The following is a 20617-nucleotide window of genomic DNA, read 5'->3' as shown; positions in this document are numbered from 1 at the left end:
TGAATCCGAATGCAAGAGACCTACGTTTGACTTCACTAATCTTTTTCTCTTCAGATATATATAGAAGCTTTGGCAGTCATTTTTATGCTCCTGGCGCACTTCGTCTCGTACTCTTTTTTCCCCCTCTTAACGAAACCCTTAGTCCTCCTTGGCTGAATACTAAATTTCTCCCAGTCCTCAGGTTTGCTGATTTTTCTGGCCAATTTATATAAATCTTCCTGGGATTTAACACTATCCTTAATTTCCCTTGGTAGCCACGGTTGAGCCATCTTCCCCGTTGTATTTTTACTCCAGACAAGGATGTACAATTGGTGAAGTTTATCATGTGGTCTTTAAATGTTTGCCATTGCCTATCCACCGTCAACATTTTAAGCATCATTTGCGAGTCTATTCTAGCCAATTCACGCCTCATAACATCGAAATTACCTTTCCTAAAGTTCAGGTCCCTAATTTCTGAATTAACTTTGTCACTCTACATCTTATAAAGAATTCTATCATGTTATGGTCGCTCTTCCCCAAGGTGCCTCGCACAACAAGATTGCCAATTAGTCCCTTCTCATTACACATCACCTAGTCTACGATGGCCAGCTCTCTTGGTCGTTCCTCGACATATTGGTCTGGAAAACCATCCCTAATATGCTCCAGGGAATCGTCCTCCACCGCATTGCTACCTGTTTGGTCAGCCCAATCAATATATAGATTAAAGTCGCCCATGGTAACTGCTGTACCGTTATTGCACACATCCCTTATTTCAAGTTTGATGCTGTCCCCAACGTCACTACCACTGTTTGGAGGTCTGTACCCAATTCCCACTAGCGTTTTCTGCCATTTGGTATTATGAAACTCCCCCCATACCGCTTCCAAATCATCCAAGCTAATGTCCCTCCTTATCATGCATTAATTTCCTCTTTAACCAGCAACGCCACCCCGCCTCCTTTAGCTTTCTGTCTATCCTTCACAAGCATCTTATCTACCTGCCCTGCTATCGTCAAGGATTCTGTGGACATGCACTTCAATGTCATTTGCACCTCTACACTTATCAGTGGCCGAACATTTAATGTTTATTCGCTTTCCCTATAAGCACTCCCCAAATGCATTATCTAACACTTCTCCGGGCTGAATTCCATTAAACCCCTGACCAGTTCTTTGAAATCTACCTGCAATGTACAGCTTTCTTCCTCATTATCAAGCATAACTGGTTGACCAATCTTTTAGTCACCTGCGCTAATTTGTATTTAGTGGCTCGGTGCCAAATTTGTATCGCATAATACTCTTGCGAAGCGCCTTGGACGTTTCGCTAATTTCAAGGTGCTAATTATATATAAGTTGTTGTTGTTTAACATGAGTGTTACATAACGTTATGTAGAGATTGCATCACAGAAAGAGACAATTGTACCTAACTGGTGTTGCTAGAGTTAATGCTGCACACTACCCTATTTCACTTGATCCTATCAGCATATTGTTCTGTTGCGTTCTCAGTCATCTGCTTACGCAATTCCATTTAAAATGAATCTGTGCTATTCGCCTCAACTACTGCTCGTGTAGCATCTTCCACATTCTAACCACTTTTTGGTAAATAAGTTGCTCTTGAATTGTCTCCTGATTTTATCGTTGACCTCCCGTTCTGAACTCCTGCACAATAGCAAACATTTTCTCCACATCAACTCGATCATATACCTTCATAATTTTAAAAATATATCTCACTTGTTTTTCGAGAAAGAAGCTCTCAAGACTGTTCAGTTTTTGCGAAATGTAAATTCTTTCAGTTCTGACCAAAATTTTTCCTTCTTTGCTGTAAGATTCTGCGATTCTACGATTTAATTTTCACATCGACTGGGAGATCCAATCGGGCAAGCATGCAGGCGGTCTCTCTGATAAATTGTACCAACGATTCGACTATTAAAGCAGCTCGACTGTAAAGCTGCGATGGCCGAGTGGTTAAGGCGTTGGACTCGAAATCCAATAGGGGTTTCCCTGCTCGCAGCGATTCTGCAAGTGATTTTTTTTTATCGACTCACGATGGATCTCATTGGAATCTGATCACAATTCCCTCCACTGCCCTTTGTTGCACTAATTGACGCGAAGCTGTTGTTCAAACTGGAAACATGAATATCTTTTCGGTATTAATTGTTGGTTTGTTGGACACTATCTCCAAAAATCAGTGAGCAATATACACAGCATGAAAAAATGCCTTTTAATAAAGATCATTGCATTGTTTGGATGGAACTCACCTTAATGAGTGCGAACGTGGTTTGGTTTTATAAAGATGAAGAAGTTTTGCCAAAATAACCACGGCAGCATTTGACGTTGCAATTTTCTGATAACATCAGTGTTTGCATCAAAGCAGATGCCTTATCCATTAAGCGACGTGGCCCCTGCTTTTGCAGCAGACTAATGTACAGCAAAATTCTAAAGGGTCAGAATGTAATAAAAAGGCAAGCATGAAATCTCGGTGCCGCAATGCAAGGAGTATTCGGAACCCAGGAGAGGACACAGAGCTAGTTAGAGTGGGTGAGAGCTCAGATCACAGGACCCCAAGAAAAAATGCAAAAAGCTGGAGGCAGTAAAGCAGACTAGCACTGGGGTAAGTGTAAACGACAAGGTGATAGGAAGGGAAAATATGTATGAATATAAAGGGGCTGCAGGAGGTGTCAAAACTAAAAATCATGGATTAAAAACTAGTTTTAAAACACTCTACCTAACCGCACGCAGCATTCGAAATAAAGTAAATGAGTTGACGGCACAAATCATCATAAATGGGTATGATTTGGTGGCCATTGCAGAAACGTTGCAGGTTGGCCAGGACAGGGAATTAAACATCCAGGGGTATCTGACAATTCGGAAAGATAGACAAGAAGGGAAAGGAGGTGGGGTAGCTCTGTTAATGAAGGACGATATCTGGGCAGTTGTGAGAGACGATATTGGCTCTAATAACAAAATGTTGAATCATTGTGGGTGGAGATTAGAGATAGTAAAGGGAAAAAGTCACTGGTGGGCGTAGTTTATAGGCACCCAAATAATAGCTTCATGGTGGGGCGGGCAATAACCAACGGAATAATGGAGGCATGTGAAAAAGCAACGGCAGTAATCATGGTGGATTTTAAACCTACATATCGATTGGTCAAATCAAATCGCACTGGGAAGCCTTGAGGAGGAATTCATAGAATGCATACGGGATTGTTTCTTAGAACAGTATGTTACAGAACATGCAAGGGAGCATGCTATCTTAGATCTAGTCCTGTGCAATGAGACAGGAATAATAAACGATTTCCCAGTAAAAGATCCTCTCAGAATGAGTGATCACAGTATGTTTGAATTTGTAATACAGTTTGAGGGTGAGGAAGTAGTGTCTCAAACGAGCGTAGTATGATTAACCAAAGGTGACTATAGTGGGATGAGGGCAGAGTTGTCTAAAGTAGACTGGAAACACAGACTAAACGGTGCCACAATGGAAGAACAGTGGAGGACTTTTATGGAGCTCTTTCATAGTGCTCAACAAAAATATATTCCAGTGAAAAATAAGGGCGGTAAGAGAAGGGATAACCAGCCATAGATAACCAAGGAAATAAAGGAGAGTATAAAAATAAAAACCAATGCATATAAGGTGGCCAAGGTTAGTGGGAAACTAGCAGGTTGGGACCATTTTAAACGACAGCAAAGAATGATGAAGAAAGCAATAAAGAAAGGAAAGATAGATTACGAAGGTAAACTTGCACAAAATATATTAATAGTTCGTAAAAGTTTTTACCGATATATAAAACGGAAAAGAGTGACTAAAGTAAATGTTGGTCCCTTAGAAGATGAGAATGGGGATTTAATAATGGGAAATGTGGAAATGGCTGAGACCTCAAACAATTATTTTGCTTCGGTCTTCACAGTGGAACACACAAAATCCATGCCAAAAATTGCTGGTCACGGGAATGTGGGACGGAAGGACTTTGCGATAATCACTATCACTCGCGGGGTAGTGCTGGACAGCTAATAGGACTCAAGGTAGACAAGTCCCCTGGTCCTGATGAAATGTATCCCAGGGTATTAAAAGAGATGGTAGACGTTCGAGCAGATGCATTCGTTATAATCGACCAAAATTCTGTGGACTCTGGGGAGGTACCAGCGAATTAAAACGCAGCAAATGTAACGCCTCTGTTTAAAAAAGTGGGCAGACAAAAGGCAGGTAACTATAAGCCGGTTAGTTTAACATCTGTAGTGGGAAAAATGCTTGAAGCTATCATTAAGGAAGAAATAGCGGGACATCTAGATAGAAATAATACAATCAAGCAGACGCAGCATGGATTTAGGAAGGGGAAAGCATGTTTAAATAATTTACTGGAATTCTTTGAGGATATAACGAGCATGGTGGATCGAGGTGTACCGATGGATGTGGTGTATTTAGATTTCCAAAAGGCTTTCGATAACGTGCCACACAAAAGGTTACTGCAGAACATAAAGGTACGCGGAGTCATAGGAAATGTATTAGCATGGATAGAGAATTGGCGAGCTGACAGAAAGCAGAGATTCGGGATAATTGGGTCCTTTTTCGGGTTGGAAATCGGTGGTTGATGGTGTGCCACAGGGATCGGTGCTGGGACCGCAACTGTTTACAATATACATAGATGACCTGGAAGAGGGGACAGAGTGTCGTGTAACAAAATTTGCAGATGACACAAAGATTAGTGGGAAAGCGGATCGTTTAGAGGACACAGAGATGCTGCAAAGAGATGTAGATAGGTTAAGTGAATGGGCTAAGGTTTGGCAGATGGAACACAATGTCGGAGAATGTGAGGTCATCCACCTTGGGGAAAAAAAACAGTAAAAAGGAATGTTATTTGAATGGGGAGAAATTACAACATGCTGAGGTGCAGAGTGACCTGGGGGTCCTTGTGCATGAAACTCTTTTAGAGTCTACCTACAAAACATAAAACATTAAATCGTGCCACCCGACCAAATTGTTAGTTTGCAGGTGCAGCAAGTAATCAGCAAGGCGAATGGAATGTTGGCATTCATTGCGAGAGGGATTGAGTACAAAAGCAGGGAGGTCCTGCTGCAACTGTACAAGGTATTGGTAAGGATGCACCTGGAGTACTGCGTGCAGTTTTGATCACCTTTCTTTAAGAAGGATATACTAGCTTTGAAGCGGGTACAGAGACGATTCATTAGGCTGATTCCGGAGATGAGGGGGTTACCTTATTATGATACATTGCATAGACTGGGTCTTTACTCGTTGGAGTACAGAAGGATGAGGGGTGATCTGAAAGCAATAATTAAAATAATGAAAGGGATAGACAAGATAGAGGCAGAAAGGTTGTTTCCACTGGTCGGGGAGACCAGAACTCGGGGGCACAGTCTCAAAATACGGGGGAGCCAATTTTAAAACGAGTTGAGAAGAATTTTTTTCTCCCAGAGAGTAGTGAATGTGTGGAATTCTCTGCCCAAGGAAGCAGTTGAGGCTAGCTCATTGAATGTATTCAAATCACAGATAGATACATTTTTAACCAATAAGGGAATTAAGGGTTACGGGGAGCGGGCGGGTCAGTGGAACTGGGTCCACGGCCAGGTCAGCCATGATCTTGTTGAGTGGCGGATCAGGCTCCAGGTGCTAGATGGCCGACTCCTGTCCTATTTCTTATGTTCTTATAATGAGTGATTACGCAGTGAAATTGTATTTAGATCAGTTCCATACTTTGCACTACAAACCAATCAGCGGCAGTGAGCAATTCACTGATTGAAATACGAGAAGTCACAAATCCCCGCATGATATGGAATTGTTCATTTAATGCTGGAAGCACTCGGCAGGGCCACCAGCTCTCGGCAGAGCTAATGTATTGCAGCATTGCTTCAATGTATTACAGGTTTAGTGTGAGTTTCGTCCCTGAATGTTTAAGCTGCTCTAAAATACTTGCAGCCCAACCGCACCACCAAAAATAAAATAAATGGCCCGTAATGGGCTCGAACTCGCCAATTTGGCATTATTAACACCAAACGCTAACCGAGTGAAGCAACCTGTCTTCATGCCAAGTACTTTCTAATGGCACTTTCACATTAAAATGATAGCATTCCTATAGCGACTTTCACCTCAGCACTTCCCAAAGCAGTTCAGAGCAAATTCATTACTTTTAAAATGTGATCACTTTGTAGTGCAGGAAATGCAAACATGTACAGCATGGAAGGAGTCCATTTCAGCCAATAGTGCCCGAGGAGGCCGATCAAGAGCTTTCCAGCCTAATTCCCATTTCCCAGCTCTAAGTCCGTCAAATGGATTACAGCAATTTAAGTGGCATTCAAGTATTTTTAAAATGTGTGAGGGTTTCTGCCGCTACCACCCATTGAGGCATTGAGTTCCCGACTGCCACGACGCCCTGGGTAAAGACATTTATCCTCACAGCTCATCTAAACCTCCCCCTAATTCATCATCATAGGCAGTCCCTCGGAATCGAGGAAGAATTGCTCTCACTCTTAGCATTTGTTCTTCGATGGCTGTACAATTCAATGCGGGAACCACAGTTTCTGTCACAGGTCAGGCAGACCGTCGTTGAGGGAAAGGATGGGCAGGGAGTCTGGTTTGCCGCAGCTCCTTCCGCTGCCTGCACCTGATTTCTGCATGCTCTCGGCGACGATACTCGAGGAGCTCAGCACACTCACGCAGGCACTTCATCCACTTAGGGCGATCTATGGCCAAGGACTCCCAGGTCACAGTGGGGATGTCAGACTTTATCAGGGAGGCTTTGAGGGTGTCTTTGTAATGTTTTCTCTGTCCGCCTTTTGCTCATTTGCCGTGGATGAGTTCCGAGAAGAGCGCTTGCTCTGGCAGTCTCGTGTGTGGCATATGGCCTGCCCAACGGAGCTGATCAAGTGTGGTAAGTGGTGCAATGCTAGGTATGATGTCCTGGACCAGGACGCGAATGGTTGCGCGACTATCCTGCCAGGGATTTGCAGAATCTTGAGGAGATATCGCTGGTGGCATTTCTCCAGCGAATTGAGGTGTTTACTGTACATAGTCCACGTCCCTCAGCCATACAGGAGGGCGGGTATTACTACAGCCTTGTCAACCATGAGCTTGGTGAACGTTTTGAGGGACTGATCTTCAAACACTCTTTTCCTCAGGCGGCCGAAGGCAGCACTGGCGTACTGCAGGCGGTGTTGGATCTCATCATCAATGGCTGCTCTTGTTGATAGGAGGCGTTCGAGATCGGGAAATTGGTCCAACCAGAAATTAGTTTAAATCGATTCCCCCTGGTTGTTGACCACTCTGCAAAGGGAAACAGGACCTTCCTACCAACTCTATCTAGAGCCCTCATAAAGTTATGCACCACAATATTGTCTCCCGTCAGCCTCCTCTGGTCCAAAGAAAACAGACTCAGCATTTCCAATCTTTCCACATCACCAAAATTCTCCAGTCCAGGCAACTTTTTTTTTAAAATCTCCTCAGAACCCTTTCCAGTGCAATCGCATAATTTTGTTTTGAAATGTGGTGACCAGTACTCCAGCTGCGTCCTAACCAATGTTTTATACAGTCAAGGACAATGTCCTTGCTGTAACCAGCAGAGTTATGGACCGAAAGCTGGTAAGTGGGATTAGGCTGGATAGCCTCTTGTTGGCTGGCGCATATACGCTGGTAAGTACTGTAGGGATTCCAATAAGACCAAGTTGATCTCTTGGACTAATTTTGATCGCGTAGATGGAGAGTAATTTTAACAGATGTCTTTTCCCACAATTAGCCTGGGTTTTTTTCTGTTTTTTGCTTCTCCCATGCATTCGCATGGCTCGGGTTGGGGTGGGTGTGTATAATTTTTCGGTGCAAGGGGTGTAGAAGTTGTGTGGGGCGGACTTATTGGGCTGGGCGTTCTTTATCTTTTCGCCATTGTCATACTTCACAGGTTCATATATAGTCTTCAGGGTTGTTGATCAAAGGGCCTTGTTGCTCTTCGTCGGCTGGCACGTATACTATCGGTCGAATTGGCCTCCTTCAGCGCTGTGGATTTCTAGATTTCTATGTACTTTCACAGCCCCAGACTATTCTTTCACAGAGCCAGACAGCTGCAACACATATTCAGACGACTCTTTCACAGTCCCAGACTCTACCTTCACAGATTCACAATCTTCCGACACAGTCCCACAATCTACCTTCACAGATCCAGACTTTTCCTGCACCGACCCAGACAGCGGCTCAACAGACACAGGCAGCTCCCGTACAGAGGAGTACTGATTCTACACTGAGCCAGACATTACTGCACAGATCCAAGCACTCCAGTGCAGACAGGCAAAGCGCACACACCGCATCAAAATGCTTGTGGACAGACTCAGACAGTTCCTTTCACAGACCCAGCATCACCTGCACAGGAGCAAGCATGTCCTCATCAGCCGCAGACAACACCAACACATTTCCAGAGAGCTTCGACAGCGACACTGACATTTCCTTCGCGAAAGCAGGCAGCTCCTGTACAGAACCAGGCAGGTGCTACACTGAAGCAGGGATCAACAGCACAGGCCCAAACATCCTATACAGACCCATACAGCTAGTTTCAGAGACATAGGGAGCTCCGAGACAGATTAATTCCCTCCTACATAGACATAGACAGCTCTACCCTGGTCAAGGCATCACCAACACAGGTCCAAGAGCTCCTACACAGATATAAGCAGTTCTTACACGTGCGCAGACTGTTCCGAGAAAGGGCCAGACTGCTCGTTCACCGAGCCAGACAGCTCGCTTCGGAGATGCAGACACCTCATTTAAAGCTCAAATGGGAATGAATCAAAAAGCTCAATACAAACCACACTAACCCAGGGAGATCAATAACAGACCGACACACTCCAACACAGACGCAGTCGCTCCGGCACAAACAGAAACAACTCTTGCACAGACCCAGTCAGCTCCAAACCTGACACATAGAACAGCAACACAAACCCCGACGCTCCTACGCAAACCCAGACAACACTTAGACAGACACAGTCAGCTCATATTCTGACAAAGGCAGCTGCAACACAGACCCGGACAGCACCTAAAGAGATCCAGAAACTACTACACAGAAACAGAAAGTTCTTACAGTGACCCAGGCACTCCTACATATATCCAGAGAGGTTGTCATTGAATCCAATGCATAATGCTGCAGATAACTGAATTAAATAGGCTTACAAAGGACAGCATAGCGGATATTGCCTTTCTGGCTATTCTGACAATGCCAGCGTGTATGTTCCACTCGAGTATTCTGGAGTCTTTCTTGATTTAAATCTATCAGCATAGCCTTCTATTCCTTTGTACCTCATATGCTTGTATAGCCTCTCCTTTAATGTATCTATACTATGCGTTTGAACCACTCCTGCGCTTTTGAGTTCCACATTCTCGTCACTCTTTCCAGAAAGAAGTTGCTTCTGAATTCTCTATTTGATTTCTGGATTTCTTAATGGCTATCGTATATTGGTGGCCTCCAGTTATGCTCTTCTCCACATGTGAAAACATTCTCTATGTAAACAATCTATCACAATCTTTCATAATTTTATATAAATCTATTAGGTCACCAGTATAGATCAATCTTCAAGAGAAAAGAGACTCAGATTGTTCATTATTTCCACTTATGAATAACTTCCCATTGCTGGTAGCATCCGTGTAAATCTTCTCTGCACCCTCCCAAGTGCCTCTATATCATCTTTATAATAGGATGACCAGAACTGCATTCAGTACGCTAAGTTTGGTCTAAACGAGGTTCAATACAGGTTTAGCATAACCTTCCTATTAAGGCAATTCTATACCACTAGAAATAACCTTCACTGCTTCGTTACCTTTATTTTTCCTTGCTAAACTCTGTCACAATTTTTGTGATTTGTGTAATTGCACTCAGAGATCCTATTGTTCCTCTTCCGTATCTAGAGTCCTTTGCGCCAAGTAATAAGTGACCTCCATATTCTTCCCGCCAAAATGTGATACCTTACATGTATGTGTGTGGAAATTAATTGAAAATTATATGATCATTCTGCTTGTTTATTAATGTTGTCCTTAATGTGTTGCAGTCCTCCTCAGTATAAATTTCCTCCAATTTGGCATCTTTGGCAAATTTGGAAATTCTGTTTTTAGTTCCAAATTCTAAATCGTTAATATAAATTGTGAAAAATAGGGGTTCCGGCATTGATCCTTTTGGAACACCACTACCCATCTTCTGCCAATATGAATATCTGCCTTTTACCTCCAATCTCTGATTTCAGTCATGAAGCTCGCTCGCTATTCATTCTGCTGCTTATCCCCTGACTTTGCTCAGCAGGCTATTATTGGGTATCATAGCGAGGGTCTTTTGAAAATCTAGATACATTACACTTATTGCATGATCAATGTCTACCCACTCTATAACCTCATCAAAAATTATGAGTTTGGTCCAGCAGTACTTTCCCTGTTGAAATCCATGCTGATGATTCATTTTTATACTTTTGGTTTCTAGATGTTCTTCTATTTTCTCCATTAGTAAGGGTTCCATTATTTTCCTATATAAGTGACTATCATACCCCTTGACCAACGAGCTGATTAGCTGAGACAAGCTAATTCCCGCCGAAAGCGATTCAGCCATTCCCGCTTTCTGTTGTGTAATACAGCGATATCAAGTTGTTGTACTGTCAGTCTAGCATCAGTCTTAATCTGTTTAAAAGGTTTGCGCTCTCAGTGCTGCTTCATTCAGTGTGTGTTTAAAAAAAGGCGACGTGATAGCTGCCGTGGCTGGGTGGTTAAATCGTTGAATTAGGAATGTAATCGAATTGCTTCTGAGTAAATTCGTGCCCTGTTCACAATGAATCAGTAGCTGTCGGCATTGGCACGTAATCCGCTCTGTTTGGAGGTCATTTGAGGTGCAATTGTTCTGAAGTATTTTGCAGCAACTTTTAAGCCTCCTATTCCGTCACGCTCATCAAATCATCCACTCGTGCGAGTCCAGAGGATTGGGATATTTTTATAATCCAGCACAGAACGACTAAAAATATGATTAAAAGAGGGTAGCTTATGAATGTTAACTTGAACGAAATATAAAAACAGATAGTAAGAGTTTCTACAGGTAAGTAAACATGAAAAGAGTGAATAAAGTAAATGTTAGTCTCCTGGAGGATGAGACTGGGGAATTAATAATCGAGAACAGGGAAATGTCAGAGACTTTGAACAAATATTTTGTTTCAGTTCTCAAGGTAGATGTCAGTAAAAACATCCAAATAGTGGATAATCCAAGGGCTATATGGAGAGAGGATCTTAATTCTATCATTATCACTAATGAAGTATTATGAGGTAAAATGATGGGACTAAAGGCGGACAAGTCCCCTGGACCCGATGGCATATATCCTATGAATGCATTGGTTGTATCCACAGGATATAAGCCATCAGGTCCATGGGTCCTATGGAGGACTTGTTTCCACTCACAAAGTGAATTCTTTGATGGCTGAGCATTCCGATACGAGAGCCACAGACCCTTGCACAGTTGGAACAGACATTCGTCAGGGGAAGGGGTCGCTAGTTCTACTTCTGCTGCGTGCACCTGGGCTCTTCATGCTCCTTGCATCGAGCCTCAAAGAGTTCAATGCCCTCCCGAATGGATTTTCTCCACCTCGGGCGATCTGCGGCCAGGGTCTCACAGCTGTCAGTGGTGATGTCGCACTTTATCGGCGAGGCTTTGAGCGTGTCATTATTACAATTCCGCTGTCCTCCTTTGGCTCGTTTACCATGAAGAAGCTCCGCATAAAGCATTGCTTAGGGAATCTCACATCTGGCATGCGTACTATATGGCCTGCCCAGCGAAGCTGATCGAGTGTCGTCAGTGCTTCAATACTGGGGATGTTACCCTGGTCGAGGACACTGATGTTGATGCACCTGTCCTCCCAGGAAATTTGCAGGATCTTGCGGAGACATCGTTGGTGATATATCTCCAGCGACCTGAGCTGCCTTCTGCACATCGTCCATGCCTCAGACCCATACAGGAGGGCGGGTATTATTACAGCCCAGCAGACCATGAGTTTGGTGGTAGATTTGAGGGCCTGGTCTTCAAACAGTCTTTTCCACAAGGGGCCGAAGGCTGCACTGGAGCACTGGAGGCGATGATAAATTTCCACATCAATGTCTGCCTTTGTTGATAAGAGGCAGCCCCTCATTTCCAATGGAATTCTTCCAGTCACACAGCCTTCGTTCAATCAAAAAATATCTCGGTTATGAATCAATTAATTATTTATTTAAAACAACTCAAATTCAATTTTTTTAAAATAAAAATTCAATGTATTTATTTTCTTAAAATGTTTAATGTATATATATTTGTAAATTGACTTTCAGTCTGGGCTGGTTTTACGTTCCTCCCTCCTTCCTGTCTGTCGATCACCTGTGGCTTCAATTACCGTGTCTGCCCCGCGTGGTCCGGAGCTCCACAGCACACTTGCCTTTAGGGATGATAGAAATCTAACTTTATTCTTTTAAAAGGGAACTGCGTTCAGTCAAGGATGATTATGCATCTGGGTAAAAGGAATGTCCTTGCAGTCCCCGATCATTCTGTATCTGTCAAAAAGGGCTGGTTGCCAGTTCCGGTTCATAATCTTTCCCTTTAAAACGGATTTTCTCATAAACCCGGGACATCCTGTATAGTTTGAGAAGGAGTATGATTTCAGCTTCAATAACCGAATTGTTAAACTGTAGTGTTCCAATTTTCATTGGGGTTGCCTGCGCCGGGTGCGCACCCAGATCGCAGTGCATCTGTTCATTCACTCGAAATATGCTCATCTTTTCCTCAATCCACTCCTTGATTTTTCTCGCAATATACACAACAACACATTGCATGATGCTGGCAGCGGCCGCGTGGTCTAATGGATACGGCGTCTGACTTCGATTATAACCGCGAACTTATCAAAACATTGCAGATTCGTATCTTTCCGCGGTCATTTAACTTGCTGCGTGAAATTTTATATTTGTTGCGATTCTGCCGAAAAACCAACCATCTCTTCGAGTCACTCACCTGAAGTAAAGGAAGGCTGTTTGCTTTAAGAATCTCATGGCACGTGTTCATCATTGCCGATCTGCATGCACGGCCAGAGCAAGCTGTGAAGTGGAATTTCTTGCACATTATTTCTGTTGGGTTACAAAAAGCAGGAGATTGAAAGGCTGACGCTTGGCTGAATAAGAGACGAGGTGGCCGAGAACCTAAGGCGATGGACTACTAATCAATTTTGTTCTGCACGCATGGGTTCGAATCCCATCCTCGTCGGATTTGTGTTCAGATTTGACTCCCCTGGTCACTTTGTCAATCACATTAAGCTCATCGCCGAATTTCCCTTTCACTGACAAGGATGCTGCACTTTGCTCATGTCATGTCTCAAATTGATAATATATTCGTCAAAAGGATAACATTTGCAGGACTGTGGAGAGGTGGACTAATTAGATAAGTCTCTTTGGGACAGCACAAGCAAGATGGGCCGAATATCTTTTCTCACTACCGTCAGAATCTGAGAGCTGCACTCTTCACTGTCGGCGGCTCGTTGGTCTCGGGGTATGATTCTCGCTTAGGAATGATCACATTTGAAATGCGACAGGTCTCGGGCCAAATCCTGAACGAGCCTCGCCATTTTTTTTCAAAGTTCCGCTCCTCACAGCCGCTTGACATGTGAGAAAACAGACTTATTTCACATTAAAACGTGTGATTTTGCGCCGATTGTTCCCACAGCGTCCAAATCCCAGAGCAAAGTGAAACTCACACAACTGAGTAAAGTTAAAGTATCTCAGAGGTACTCGCCTCTGTGACTCGATGGATAACCTAAACCCTTGTTTGGTTCCGGCCAATAATTGATTAGTATATTTTCCTCTCTGTACGCATCAGCTCTACTCAATTGGGGTAAGCATACATTCAGCGTCAATCTCCACCTCTGCCCTGAATATGAGTGCATCTTGTTTCTCTAGAGCTGAAAAGATGAGAGAAGCTAACTTTTGAATTAGTCCCTTGGCTGCCGAATTCAAAGCGGACAGGAAATCAATCCGGGGTGGCCAAGCTGCCTGGTCTGATTAAAAGGCGGTGGCACCTTACATTGTAGGCATGTTGTCGTCTTCTGGCCACAACATTAGGTTCAACGTATCGGGTGATAAGCACCGCTCACATTATCTGGTAAAAGTTCTGCTATTACCACTAACACCTCCTCTGGACCATCCTTTGATACGTTCTTGCCCGATTACCTCCCACTTTGCCTTTCTCCATTGTGCCATTTATTATTTAATCACTGCTGCGTTCCACTGTATCACAGACGTTCCCATTTGACCTTTCTCGCTGCGTATTATTTCCAGGCGCTATTTTTGTTGAAAAATCTGTAATCTTCAACTTTTGATAAAAATATCCGAATGATTATCCGACAGAACGTGAAAACGGAGTCTTCCTCCACAAATTCTTCACGACCTGCCGAGTTTTACATATTTATCTGTTTTTCTTCATTCTATTTCCGTGTCCCTTTTAAGGAGATGTGCTGTCTGTCCGAGATCATTCTCTGTCTCTTTAAAATGGTGTGCTATCAGAACCTCATCATTCTGTGTCTGTTTAAAAGGGATGTGCTGTCTCTCCCGGATTACCAATTTCAAATTTCAAAACCTGCCTTTGGAGGTTAAGGAATTTTAGTTTGTTTGTGTGTTTGTGTAAGTTACAGTGTAGGGAAACGTGCTGTGCGACCTTACTGTCATGTGAGAAAAACGCATTGCATGCAACTTGAAACCGTACTGATTTGATTGAACACTTCTTCGTGGACTCTCTGACGGTAGAAGAATCTGCTGTGGGATTTTGCTATTCCACATCTGAAAGAAGGGAAAATATACAAGTTAGAAATATAGCGATTTTAGGCAGGGCTTGCGTGTGGGCTATGTGACATGATGACATCCTCCATCCTAATTTTCAAATTCAAATCAAATTAAACCAAGGCAAGACATGACTGACTGACTGACTTTGTTTATGCATGTTTATATATATGTGTATATTTATATATAATCCCAAGTTTTTAACTTCCAAAATAAATATGCTGTTTCTGTTCTGCCTGCGCTGGGCTCTATTACATTTGACCTCTTTCACAGCACAAGCAGCTGCTGTCAGATCCAGCAGAAAGACACACGCGACTTTAAAAGATCGCCCTTGTAGCCCACATCTTCCCTCGTGGCTTGTCTTCCACCATGGGCTTACTGTGTTTGGGTATTTATTGACTGCACCGCTCATTTCCAATGGAATTCTTCTAGTCACACAGCCTTCGTTCAATCAAAAAATACATAGATTATGAATCAATTATTTAATTATTTAAAACAACTCAAATTCGATTTTTTTTAAATACAATTTAAATGCATTTATTTTCTTAAAATGTTAAATATTTATATATTTCAGACTGGGCTGGTTTTACGTCCCTCCCTCCTTCCTGCCTGTCTATCACCTGTGGCTTCAATAACAGTCTCTGCCTCACGTGGTCCTGAGCCCCACTGCACAATTGCCTTCATGGATGATCGAAATCTTACTTTATTCTTTTAAAAGGGAACTGCTGTCAGTCAAGTTTTATTCTACATCTGGTTAAAAGGGATGTCCTTGCAGTCCCGGATCATTCTGTGTCTGTTTAAATGGGCTGGTTGTCAGTTCCGATACACAATCTTTCCCTTTAAAACTGATTTTCTCATAAACCCGGGTCATCCTGTATAGTTTGAGAAGGAGTATGATTTCAGCTGCAATGACCGAATTGTTAAACTGTTGTGTTCCAATTTACATTGGGCTTGCCTGCGCCGGTGCGCACCCAGATCGCAGTGCATCTGTTCATTCACTCGAAATATGCTCATCTTTTACAAAATCCACTCCTTGATATTGCAGTTGCCCCCAATTTTCTCGCAATATAAACAACAGCACAATGGATGGCTGTCAGCGTCTGCGTGGCCTAATGGATAAGGCGACTGATTTTGATTATGACAGCAAAGTTATCAGAAGATTGCGGGTTCGAGTCTTTCCTCGGTTCAACTTAGCTCGATAAGTGAAATTTTATATTCTTTGTTGTGATTCTGCCGAGAAACCAACTATCTCTTCCAGTCACTCACTTGAAGTAAAGGAAGGCTGTTTGCTTCAAGAATCTCATGGCAAGCATTCATCATTGTCGATCTGCATGCACGGGCAGAGCAAGCTGTGAAGTGGACTTTCTTGCACGTTATTTCTGTTTGGATACATAAAGCAGGAGATTGAATGGCTGATGATTGTTCAAGCAAAGCCGAGGTGGCCGGGAAGTTAAGGCAATGGATTACTAATCTATTGTGCGCTGCACGCATGGGTTCGAATCCCATTCGCGTTGTCGTTGGCTCACAGTGTGACCACGTTTTGACATTCATATTTCACCTCATCGCCAAATTCCCCTTTTACTTACAAGGATGCTGTACTTTCCTCATGTCATGTCTCAAATTAATAATATATTCGTCAAAAGGAGAACAGTTGCAGGACAATGGCGAGCGGCACTAATTAGATAGGTGTCTGAGAGACAACACAAGCACGATGGGCCATAATATCTTTTCTCACCACTGTCAAAATCTGAGAGCTGCGCTTTTCACTGTCGGCGGCTCGCTGGTCCACGGCTATGATTCTCGTTTCGGAATGATCACATTTGAAATGTGAGAGGTCACGGGCCAAATCCCGGACGAGCCCCGCCATGTTTTACTCAAATTTCCGCTTCTAACAGCCGCTCGACATGTGAGAAAACAGACATATTTCACGTTAAAACGTGTGATTTTACGCCGATGATCCATAAGCATCCAAATCCAAGAGCAAAGTGAAACCCACCAAAAGTGAGTAAAGTTAAAATATCTCAGAGGTACTCGGCTCTGTGACTCGTTGGATCCCCTAAACCCTTGTTTGGTTCCGGCCAATATTTGATCAGTATATCTTCCTGCCTGTACGCATAAGTTCAGCTCAATTGAGATAAGCATACATTAGCGTCAATCTGCACCTCCGCCCTGAATATGAGTGCGTCCTGTTTCTCCAGAGCTGAAAAGATGAGAGAAGCTGCCTTTTGAATTCGTCCCTTGGCTGCCGAATTCAAAGCGGACAGGAAATCAATCCGGGCTGGCAAAGCTGCCTGGTCTGATTAAAAGGCGGTGACACCCTATATTGTAGGCATGTTCTCGTCTGCTGGCCTCAACATTTTGTTCAACGTATCGGATGATAAGCACTGCTTCCATTGTCTGGTAATGGTTCTGCTATTCCCACTAACACCTCCTCTGGACCATCCTTTGTTACGTTATTGCCCGATTACCACCCATTTTGCCTTTCTCCATTGTGCCATTTATTATTTCATCACTCCTGCGTTCCACTGTATCACAGACGTTCCCATTTGACCTTTCTCGCTGCGTATTTTTTCCAGGCGCTATTTTTGTTGAAAAAATCTGTAATCTTTAACTTTTTCCTAAAATCTCGGAATGATTATCCGACAGAACGTGAAACCGGATTCTTCCTCCACAAATTCTGCACGACCTGCCGAGTTTTTCATACTTATCTGTTTTTATTCATTCTATTTCCGTGTCCCTTTTAAGGGGATGTGCTGTCCGTCCGAGATCATTCTCTGTCTCTTTAAAATGATGTGCTTTCAGAACCTCATCATTCTGTGTCTGTTTAAAAGGGATGTGCTGTCTGTCCCGGATTTCCAATTTCAAATTTCAAAACCTGCCTTTGGAGGTTGAGGAATTTTAGTTTGTTTGTGTGTTTGTGTAAGCTAGAGTGTGTGCAAACGTGCTGTGCGACCTTACTGTCATGTGAGAAAAGTGCATTACATGCAACTTGAAACAGTACTGATTTGACTGAACACTCCTTCGTGGACTCTCTGAGGGTAGAAGAATCTGCTGTGGGATTTTGCTATTCCACATCTGAAAGAAGGGAAAATGCACAAGTTAGAAATATAGCGACTTTAGACAAGGCTTGCCTGTGGGCTGTGTGATATGATGACATCCTCCATCCTTATTTTCAAATTCAAATCAAATCAAACAAAGACAAGACATGACTGACTGACTGACTTTGTTTATACATGTATACATATATGTGTATATTTATATATAATCCCAAATTTTTAACTTCCAAAATAAATATGCTGTTTCTGTTCTGCCTGCGTTGGGCTCTATTACATTTGACCTCTTTCACAGCACAAGCAGCTGCTGTCAGATCCAGCAGAAAGACACACGCGACTTTAAAAGATCGCCCTTGTAGCCCACATCTTCCCTCATGACTTGTCTTCCACCATGGGCTTACTGTATTTGGGTATTTTTTGACTGCACCCCTCATTTCCAATGGAATTCTTCTAGTCACACAGCCTTCGTTAAATCAAAAAATACTTAGATTATGAATCAATTATTTATTTATTTAAAACAATTCAAATTAAATTTTTTTTAAATACAATATAAATGCATTTATTTTCTTAAAATGTTAAATATTTATATATTTCAGACTGGGCTGGTTTTACGTCCCTCCCTCCTTCCTACCTTTCTATTACGTGTGGCTTCAATAACAGTCTCTGCCTCGCGTGGTCCTGAGCCCCACTGCACAATTGCCTTCATGGATGATCGAAATCTCACTTTATTCTTTTAAAAGTGAACTGCTGTCAGTCAAGGTTTATTCTACATCTTGTTAAAAGGGATATCCTTGCAGTCCCGGATCATTCTGTGTCTGTTTAAATGGGCTGGTTGTCAGTTCCGGTTCATAATCTTTCCCTTTAAAACGGATTTTCTCATAAACCCGGGTCATCCTGTATAGTTTGTGAAGGAGTATGATTTCAGCTGCAATGTCCGAATTGTTAAACTGTTGTGTTCCAATTTACATTGGGCTTGCTTGCGCCGGTGCGCACCCAGATCGCAGTGCATCTGTTCATTCACTCGAAATATGCTCATCTTTTCCAAAATCCACTCGTTGATATTGCAGTTGCCCCCAATTTGCTCGCAATATACACAACAACACAATGGATGGTGCTGGCAGCGTCCGCGTGGCCTAATGGATAAGGTGCCTGACTTCGATTATAACAACAAAGTTATCAGAAGGTTGCGGGTTCGAGTCTTTCCGCGGTCAATTTAGCTCGATAAGTGCAATTTTATATTGTTTATTTTGATTCTGCCGAGAAACCAACATCTCTTCCAGTCACTCACCTGAAGTAAAGGAAGGCTGTTTGCTTCAAGAATCTCATGGCAATCATTCACCATTGTCGTTCTGCATGCACGGGTAGAGCAAGCTGTGAATTGGTCCTTCTTGCACATTATTTCTGTTTGGATACAAAAAGCAGGAAATTGAATGGCTGACGATTGTTAAAACAGAGACGAGGTGGTCGAGAGGTTAAGGCGAAGGATTGCTAATCCATTGTGCTCAGCATGCTTGGGTTCGAAACCCATCCTCGTCGTTGTTGGCGTACAGCTTGACCACGTTTTGACATTCATATTTAACATCATCGCCAAATTCCCCTTTTACTTCCAGGGATGCTGTACTTTTCTCATGTCATGTCTCAAAATAATAATATATTCGTCAGAAGGAGAACAGTTGCAGGACAATGGCGAGGGGGACTAATTAGATAGTTCCCTGAGGGACAGAACAAGCACGATGGGCCTAATATCTTTTCTCACGACCGTCAGAATCTGAGAGCTGCGCTTTTCACTGTCGGCGGCTCGTTGGTCTAGGGATATGATTCTCGCTCAGAAATGATCACATTTGAAATGCGAGAGCTCTCGGGCCAAATCCCTCAAGAGCCCCGCCATGTTTTACTCAAAGTTCCGCTTTTCACAGCCACTCGACATGTGAGACAACAGACATATTTCACGTTAAAACGTGTGATTTTGCGCCGATGTTCCTTTCGCATCCAAATCCCAGAGCAAAGTGAAACCCGCCAAACTGAGTAAAGTTAAAATATCTCAGAGGTACTCGGCTCTGTGACTCGGTGCATCACCTAAACCCTTGTTTGGTTCCGTCCAATACTTGATCAGTATATCTTGCTGTCTGTACGCATGAGCTCACCTCAATTGAGATAAGCATACATTCAGTGTCAATCTCCACCTCTGCCCTGAATATGAGTGCGTCCTGTTTCTCTAGAGCTGAAAAGATGAGAGAAGCTGCCTTTTGAATTCGAACCTTGGCTGCCGAATTCAAAGCGGACAAGAATTCAATCCGGGCTGGCAAAGCTGCCTGGTCTGATTAAAAGGCGGTGACACCCTATATTATAGGCATGTACTCGCCTTCTGACCTCAACATTAGGTTCAACGTATCGGATGATAAGTACCGCTCTCATTGTCTGTTAATGGTTCTGCTATTCCCACTAACACCTCCTCTGGACCATCCTTTGTTACGTTATTGTCCGATTACCACCCAGTTTGCCTTTCTCCATTGTGCCATTTATTATTTAATCACTCCTGCGTTCCACTGTATCACAGACGTTGCCATTTGACCTTTCTCGCTGCATATTTTTTTCAGGCGCTCTTTTTGTTGAAAAAATCTGTAATCTTTAACTTTTTCCTAAAATATCGGAATGATCATCCGCCAGAACGTGAAACCGGAATCTTCCTCATCAAAATCTGCGCGACCTGCCGAGTTTTACATATTTGTCTGTTTTTATTCATTCTATTTCCGTGTCCCTTATAAGGGGATGTGCTGTCTGTCCGAGGTCATTC

Source organism: Pristiophorus japonicus, unplaced genomic scaffold, assembly GCF_044704955.1.
Source record: "Pristiophorus japonicus isolate sPriJap1 unplaced genomic scaffold, sPriJap1.hap1 HAP1_SCAFFOLD_107, whole genome shotgun sequence".
Taxonomy (NCBI): Eukaryota; Metazoa; Chordata; class Chondrichthyes; family Pristiophoridae; genus Pristiophorus; species Pristiophorus japonicus.
The sequence above is the reverse complement of the archived record's forward strand: the minus strand, read 5'-3'. Positions refer to the sequence as shown.